The sequence below is a fragment of the Triticum aestivum genome, chromosome 1B, assembly GCF_018294505.1.
Source record: "Triticum aestivum cultivar Chinese Spring chromosome 1B, IWGSC CS RefSeq v2.1, whole genome shotgun sequence".
Classification (NCBI taxonomy): domain Eukaryota; kingdom Viridiplantae; phylum Streptophyta; class Magnoliopsida; order Poales; family Poaceae; genus Triticum; species Triticum aestivum.
Genome location: NC_057795.1, coordinates 168752376 through 168761622, shown reverse-complemented (window position 1 = coordinate 168761622; position 9247 = coordinate 168752376).

Here is a 9247-nt window from a genome sequence, read left to right as displayed (position 1 = left end):
CTTGAAGTTTTTGACATCTTGCACACTGAGCCTTGCCACATGCTTCTTGAACTGAGCTTTCTCATAGTCGATCTTGTGCTTCAGTTCAACGATGCGCTGAGCAAGAGCTAGCTCAGAAGCAATGGCGCCATTGAAGGAGACGTTGAGGCCAATGGGAAGTTGCAGATCTTCAAAGCTGAGATTTGGGGTGTCAAACCACTCATCAATGAAGTTATGGATGATTGACACATCGAAGAGAGGCAAATTATTGAAGATCTCTGCTTCTTCCTTGCTCTTGATTAGTTGCTCAAGAGCATCATCTGCAAGATCTTCATCGTTGGACAGATCAATGTGCTCTTCTCGCAGAATGGCAGCAGAAGTCAATGTCTGATCAGTATTTTTGACGATTTCCTTTTTCTTCTCCGTCTTCTTGGAGATACATGATAGATCTTCAGACTGCACACTGTCTTCAGGAGGTGCAGTGGCCAGTGGCTTCGCACGTGAAGCTTTTGGAGGAGCAGCAGTTCTTGAAGCCTTAGCCTTCTTTGGCTTCTGCAGCTTTGGAGGAGGAGCTGGGGCTTCATCAGTGTCAGCATCATCATCAGAATGATCCACTTTGGCACCTTGTACCAATATGTGAGTGATGAGGCCATCAAGGTTGCAGAAGGGACCGATGACATTGGGTTCTGCATCACGTGAGTCGTCAACACGGGGAGCAGAGGGACCAGGGTTGAAGTCTAATCCCAATGACTTCTTGTTTTCCTTGGCCGATGCCTTGGCGTGCTGGAAGTTGCGCTTGAAGAGATTATCATCACGACACTAGAGCAATGACGATGGGTCGGCATTTTCAGGCTGAGGTCCACGGACCATACAAGGATAGAAACCCTGTGCAATAGCTTCAGCTCTGTTCTTGGGTTGAAGGCCTCGATAGAGAATATCACCCAAGGACTTTTGATAGCATTCTTCTCAGCGTATTCCTGGGTCACAAACTTGTATTTGAACCATTGTTCAGCCCAATATCATCGAATCCATTGGATTCGTGTCTTGCGCTGATGATAATTCTCTTCAGGATCTGTCTTGTAAAGCTCTGCGAGGTCATCAGGCAAATCTCTTGATGTTCCCCCACGACGATGTCTGCCACCCTTCCTTACTGATTTCTCTTCAGCCATGAACTTCAAACTGAATGGCTTCAACATGTTCAAAGGCTTCAAAGGCTTTCGCTTGCTGGACAAACAGGAACTAGCTTCGGGAGAGTTAATGTGATGCTGTAAGAATTCTGCAAACGAATGCAGGCTATGAGAACCAAGGGATTCTCCCACGGACATGTACCTGTGACAGCATTAGAGATGCGAGGGAAGGGGAAGAGGTCATATGCATTCTCAGAAGATTTTGAAGATAAATCAGTTTGAAGACACTGACCTCATGATGTGAAGACATTCACTTATATGTTGAGAGTTGGTTCCAGATTTGTACGAATCCGTGAATAAGTACAAGTGAGGAATCTAACTAGATATGAAGCTTAAGTGAATATACTAGGCAGTATGAGATGCAGAACGAACAGATCTAACATTGTATAGGCAGAAACCAATTTTGGTAAATAGGATGAATCTTTGAGGATCAAAAAAGATGGTAAAATAGAGTTGTATTTACCACACGAAGAACTGCTAGATGGGATGAACAGGAGACCGAGCAGTTCAATCCACCGTGCCCTAACTTGGCGACGGAGGACACCTACGGCGGCGGCGGAGAGGACGATGTCCACGGCCGGCGTGAGGATGGCGTCGGAGAAGTCGCGGCAGCTAAGCGCTTCGTCGCCGGTGTCGTCAAGAGCTAGCGGTGGTGCTAGGGTTTTGACGAGGTGGAGAGGTGGAAGAAGGTTTTCTTTACCGCAGGGGACATATATTTATAAGGAAGTGTGCAGCACAGCGCAATTACTCAGGTGCCCCTGGCGGTTCACATCTGAGGGCCACGTGGCAAGCATGCAACATACTCAGAGTTGTCCCACGTTCCCACGCCCGCCAGGTTTGTCGGATGGTCGTTCCGCTTATCCGGATTTCAAACAATAAGGATGAATCATTTAAAACAGACTTAATGTTTGTCTCTATGTCTTCTGCTGACAAGGACGCAGAGAAGACATTCGACAGTTTCAATAGAATACATATGATTTGGACAGATAGAGTTTGAGATAGAAAGCATAGAGAGATTAGGGTCCAATCACATTCACTTAGTTCAAAAGATTCAACTAGGAAGACATAGCTATAAGTGAATGTTGTAGAGGACAAAACACTAATATATATATCAGAAAGCAATCAAATCAACATAGTGAAGAAAATCATGAAGATAAGTTGAAATTGAAGACAAACCAAATGCGAAGACATTGCAAAAATAACGCCATGAGTGAAACACTTCAAACAGAGAAATTTGGTGGTGGCGTTACCCACCGTATAGGAAGTATTAGACCTAGACACGGCGCACAATTATCGTGGCGCTCCGAACTCAAATTCCATGTTAATGTATTCACACTCAGAATGTAAGTCTTCATTGATTGAAGATATACTTTACTTCATGTGTGGCACATCTAAGTCATCAACATGCATAATTGTTAGGATGTGTGCCTGATCACAGGACATTTGAGGATTCCAAGATATTCAGCTCACACCGTAACTTGCAAAACCTTTTCTCATCCAAGGGCTTTGTGAAGATATCTGCCAGTTGCTCTTCAGTGTTGACGTGAATGATGTCAATATCTTTCTTCATGACATGATCTCTGAGAAAGTGATGACGAATTTCAATGTGCTTTGTTTTCGAGTGCTGGACTGGATTGTTGGCAATCTTGATGGCGCTTTCGTTGTCGCAGAAGAGAGGTACTTGTTTCAGATTGATGCCATAGTCCTTGAGAGTTTGCTTCATCCATAGAAGCTGAGCACAGCAAGATCCAGCAGCAATGTATTCAGATTCAGCAGTTGAGAGTGATACACAGTTCTGCTTCTTTGAAGACCAGCAGACAAGTGATCGTCCCAGAAAGTGACATGTGCCTGATGTAGACTTGCGATCCACCTTGTCACCAGCATAATCAGCATCCGAGAATCCAACCAAATCAAATTTTGAGCCCTTTGGATACCATAATCTGAGTGTTGGGGTGTAAGCCAGATATCGAAGAATTCGCTTCACAGCTAAGTGATGCGATTCCTTTGGTGCCGCTTGGAATCGAGCACACATGCAAACACTAAGCATAATATCTGGCCTAGATGCACATAGGTAAAGTAAGGAACCAATCATGGAGCGGTATACCTTTTGATCGAACTCTTTACCATTGTCGTCGGGACCCAGATGGTGTTTGGCTGGCATTGGCATCGTGTAACCTTTGCAATCTTCCATTCCAAACTTCTTCAGACAATCTTTGAGGTATTTTTCTTGAGATATGAAGATGCCATTACTTTGTTGACGAATTTGAAGACCAAGGAAGAACTTCAGCTCACCCATCATGGATATCTGATATTGCTCTTGCATCATGTATCCAAACTCATCACTATACTTCTGGTTGGTGCAGCCGAAGATAATGTCATCCACATATATTTGGGACACAAATAGTTCACCATCATATGTCTTCGTGAAGAGTGTGGGATTGAGCGATCCAGGTTTGAAGCCTTTGCTCTTCAGGAAGTCTTTGATTGTATCATACCAAGCGCGAGGAGCTTGTTTGAGGCCATACATTGCTTTGTTTAGCTTGTATACCATATCAGGATGTTTTGGATCTTCAAAGCCAGGTGGTTGAGCTACGTATACTTCTTCTTCAATCTTGCCATTGAGAAATGCACTCTTCACATCCATTTGATATAGCAAGATGTTGTGGTGGTTAGCATAGGCTAGCAATATGCGAATAGCTTCAAGCCTAGCCACAAGAGCAAATGTTTCATCGAAGTCAATTCCTTCAACTTGAGTATATCCTTGAGCCACAAGACGTGCTTTGTTTCTGACGACTTGACCATGCTCATCTTGCTTGTTTCGATATATCCATTTTGTGCCAATAATGTTATGCTTGCGAGGGTCAGGATGCTTGACAAGTTCCCAAACATTGTTCAGCTTGAACTGTTGAAGTTCTTCTTGCATAGCTTGTATCCATTCAGGTTCCATAAAGGCTTCAGCAACTTTCTTGGGTTCTGATATTGACACAAAAGAAAAATGCCCACAGAAATTTGCTAACTGTGTTGCTCTTGAGCGAGTAAGTGGACCAGGTGCATTGATGCTATCAATTATCTTCTCAATTTGTACTTCATTTGCAACTCGAGGATGAACTGGACGAAGACCTTGCTCTTGCTGATCATTGTCATCATTGGAAGGATTGTCTTTAGTTTGAGCATTGTCTTCAGGTTGGTTAGGTGCAGAAATGATAAGTTCCTCTTCAGGCTGTGCCTTAGAAGGCATGAGTTCACCAGTTCCCATCAGCTTGATAGATTCGCTGGGCGGAGCTTCGTCTAGTGTACTTGGCATAAGCTCTCTTTGTGAACCATTGGTTTCATCAAATCACACGTCCACAGTTTCGACGATTTTGTAGAGATAGAGGTTGAAGACTCTGTAAGAGTGCGAGTCCTTTCCGTAACCGAGCATGAAGCCTTCGTGAGCTTTGGGTGCAAATTTTGACTTGTGATGGGGATCCTTGATCCAGCACCTAGCTCCAAATACTATGAAGTAGCTGACATTTGGCTTCTTGCCAGTAAGGAGCTCATAGGATGTTTTGTTCAAAATCTTATGGATGTAAACACGGTTGATGATGTGACATGCTGTATCAATAGCTTTAGGCCAGAACTTTCTTGGTGTCTTGTACTCGTCGAGCATTGTTCGAGCCATCTCAATGAGGGTTCTGTTCTTGCGCTCTACGATGCCATTTTGCTAAGGTGTGTATGGAGCAGAGAACTCATGAGTGATTCCCATTGTATCCAGATAAAGATCAAGTCCGGTGTTCTTGAACTCAGTGCCATTGTCACTTCTGATATGCTTGATCTTGATGACATAGTTGTTCATGGCTCGATTGGCGAAGCGTCTGAAGACATCTTGCACTTCAGTCTTGTAGAGAATTATGGGCACCCATGTATATCTTGAGTAGTCATCAACAATGATGAAGCCATAGAGACAAGCAATTGTTGTGAGGGTAGAGTAGTGAGTAGGGCCAAATAAGTCCATGTGTAACAGCTCGAAGGGTTGAGATGTCGTCATGATTGTCTTCGAGGGGTGCTTGGCCCTAGTCATCTTTCCAGCTTCGCAGGCACCACACAAATGATCCTTCTTGAACTTGACACCCTCGATGCCTATGACATTCTTCTTCTTAGCGAGTGTGTGTAAGTTCCTCATGCCAGCATGCCCCAGCCTCTGATGCTAGAGCCAGCATTCTGAAGCTTTTGCAAGAAGACATACGGCAAGCTGTGGACCTGCTGAGAAATCTACCATGTATAGATCATCTTTCCGATACCCTTCAAAGACTAGAGACTTGTCAGATTCCATTAGTAGAAGGAAACGATATTTTCCGAACAGCACAATCATGTTCAAGTCACAAAGCATCGAGACAGACATTAAGTTGAAACCAAGGGATTCAACAAGCATCACTTTATCCATGTGTTGATCCTTTGAGATTGCAACTCTACCTAGTCCCAATACCTTGCTTTTACCAGTGTCAGCAAATGTGATGTGACTCTTGTCTGATGGACGTAAGGTTGAGTCCATGAGAAGACTTCGATCATCGGTCATATGATTAGTGCATCCGCTGTCCATAATCCATTCTGAAGCATGAGGTGTCATACCCTATAGTGCAGTTAGGAGGATAGGCTTTACAAGGAGTGTTGTGAAGCATAAGCATTTGACACACACGAGGATTATCACTGCATGGATCAAGGTTAGGACTCATAGTATGACTGGTAAGCGATTCAGATGTGAAATTCATAGTAAGACCATTTTATCATGCGTCCCTTAATGTGTTTTAGGTCCCCAGCAATAGCATCGGACGCCTTTGATTACAGGCTGGAGACATTACTCTGCAAAAGAAAGTTAATTCTTCTTCACCACCCACATCTTCAGGGGTGGTTTAGAAGCAACGAGTCTAAGTGCAGCATCTAAGAATTTTGGCCTTGAAGCCCTAGCAAATAGCCTTGCAGGAGAAGCATGATACTCATATGAATAAGCAGAAAAGTTCTTAGTTCTATGAACATAGCGGTTTGAAGACACACGCTCATATTCATAAGTTTGAGTATGGTTTCCCTGCAAAACATTGGCGTTAGGGTGACTCAGGTGAGTCCTGTATCTGTATGAAGCCTTTGGGCCATATGAAGCCATAGGTCTGGGGTTCGTCTTTTTCCTTGGTTCATGATGACATTCACAGGAAGATTCTCAATACGCTGTTTAGGTACCCAGATCTTCTTCATAGGTGGTCCATTCCTGCAGTTAGTACCAATATACCTGGCAAACACTTCACCATTCTGATTCTTGAACAGCTTATAGTTTGCATCAAGGGATTCATCAATGATAATAGGATTAGCACAGGTAAAGCCAGATAAGGTGGATGGATCCACTGAAGGTCCCTTTGCAGCAACCCATGTGGTTTTGGGATACTGCTCAGACTTCCAGTAGGAACCATCAACATTCATTTTCCTCTCGAACCCAACACCCTCTTTCCTAGGGTTTCGGTTCAGAATTGCTTTTTGAGGACATCGCAAAGAGTCTGATGTCCTTTCAGACTTTTATACATCCCTCTTTCAAGCAATATCTTCAACCTAGCATTTTCATCAGCAATAGTAGTGGTATCCTCTGCAGAGGGGTTAGTTACCACATCAGTAGTTGAAGACAATGCAACAGTAGCAGCAGTGGAACATTCAGCAACAGAGGTAGCATTATCACGCTCAATGCATTTTAGACATGGTGGTTCAAATCCATCCTGAGCGGGACTGGTCTGTTGAGCGTGGAGTGACTCATTCTCTTTTTGAAGATCTTCATGAGCCGCTCTCAATTTCTCAAGCTCTTGCTTCCTTTGAAGATAATCATAGGAGAGCCTTTCATAAGTGGTTGAGAGCGTTTCATGACGACTTTCAAGTTCTTGGTACTTAGCATGAAGATTTTTTATGTCTTCAACTAAGGACTGTGAATGTGTCATTTCCGCGTCCAACGGGTCATCGCTTTTGTCTAACAGTTTTGAGTATGTTCCATAGCTTTTTGTTGTTTAGTTGGAATTTTAGCAAGTGTTTTGTAGCTGGGTTTGGATTCACAATCAGAGTCATCTTCACTTGACGTTTGAAAGTAAGCATCACGTGATTTTACCTTGGCACCACGTGCCATGAAGCAGTAGGTGGGAGCAGGGTCGTCCTTGTCATCAGCTTCAGCGTTGGTGTGGAAGTCATTGTCTTCAGTGTTGAAGATGGACTTGGCAACATAGGCTGCAGCTAGAGCCAGACTTGCAATGCCAGGGTCGGACTCCTCTTCAGACTCCACCTCCGCCTCCTCAGAAGCAGACTCCTCCTCTGAATCCATCTCCTTGCAAACAAAAGCACGAGCCTTGCCAGATGAGATCTTCTTATGAGATGAAGACCTTGATGAGGACTTGGAAGAAGACTTTGAAGATTTCTTCTTCTTCTTGTCATCATAATCATATTCCTTGCTCTTCTTCTTCTTCTTCTCATTGTCCCACTGTGGACACTCAGAGATATAGTGTCCAGGTTTCTTGCACTTGTGACATGTTCTCTTCTTGTAGTCATGAGTGGAAGCTTCATCATTTCTTGAGCTAGATCGTGAAGACTTTCTGAAGCCCTTCTTCTTAGTGAACTTCTGAAACTTCTTCACAAGCATAGCAAGTTCCTTTCCAATGTCTTCAGGATCATCAGAACTGTAGTCAGATTCTTCTTCAGACGAGGAAACAACTTTTGCCTTCAAAGCGCGAGTTCGGCCATAGTTGGGACTATAGATATCTCTTTTCTCAAAAAGATGGAACTCATGTGTGTTGAGCCTCTCAAGTATATCAGACGGATCGAGTGTCTTGAAGTCAGGGCGTTCTTGTATCATGAGGGCAAGGGTGTCAAAGGAGCTGTCAAGTGATCTCAGTAGTGTCTTGACGATTTCATGCTTGGTAATCTCAGTGGCGCCGAGAGCACGAAGCTCATTTGTGATGTCGGTGAGGCGATCAAACGTGAGCTGGACATTTTCATTGTCGTTTCTCTTGAAGCGGTTGAAGAGGTTGCGAAGAACACTGATCCTTTGGTCTCTCTGGGTTGAGACGCCTTCGTTGACCTTGGATAGCCAGTCCCAGACTAGCTTCGACGTTTCCAGAGCACTCACACGGCCATACTGCCCTTTGGTCAGATGACCACAGATGATGTTCTTGGCAGTAGAGTCCAGTTGAATGAACTTCTTGACATCAGCAGGGGTGACACCTTCACCAGTTTTGGGAACGTTGTTCTTGACGACATACCAGAGGTCGACATCAATGGCTTCAAGATGCATGCGCATCTTATTCTTCCACACTAGTAGAAAAAGCACCTAATATGAGACACATTAGTGCCGGTTTGGTTTTGAGCCGGCACTAATGTGTCCATTAGTGCCAGTTCCAACGGCTAGCCGGCTGTTCTCATTAGTACTGGTTCGTGGTGAACCTTTAGTACCGGTTCGAGGCACGAACCGATACTAAAGAGGGTGGTGGCAGGGTGTTGTCAGTCTGGGGCCCGTCCAGCACCTTTAGTACCGGTTCGTGGCACGAACCGGTACTAAAGGTCGACCTACATAAACCCTTCGTCCACCCAAGCTCGCTCTGTTCTTCCCCTTTCCCCTCTCCTCCTCTGTTCTTCCCCTCTTCCTCTTGAGCTCATCACACATTTGCCCAAAATTTGTCAAGATTTGAAGGCCCCCATCCATTCAAATGATCACAAAGGTTAGAAACTTTGTCCTTTCAACTCTCATTGCTATATTAGCTCTTGCAATGCTTTGTATAGTTATTAATTTGGGAGGAACTATATTTGCTAGTATTTGATTTATATGCAATTTGAGGTCAAAAATAACACTTAGTTTGCATATGTAGGTGTGGTTTACTTAGTGCCTTCTAAATCTCCGCCGTAACCACCGTCGATCGCCCGCACCGTCCCGTCGCCGGCACCACCTTGTGGTGAGGCTCTTGTTCATGAATGTTTTACATTACCAAATTGATGTTTGTGTGATTTGGATATATAGTTAATCGTATAATTATCTTACCCATACGTTGTTTGTTATACATAGTGCCATGGTTTTGATATCCGTCCCC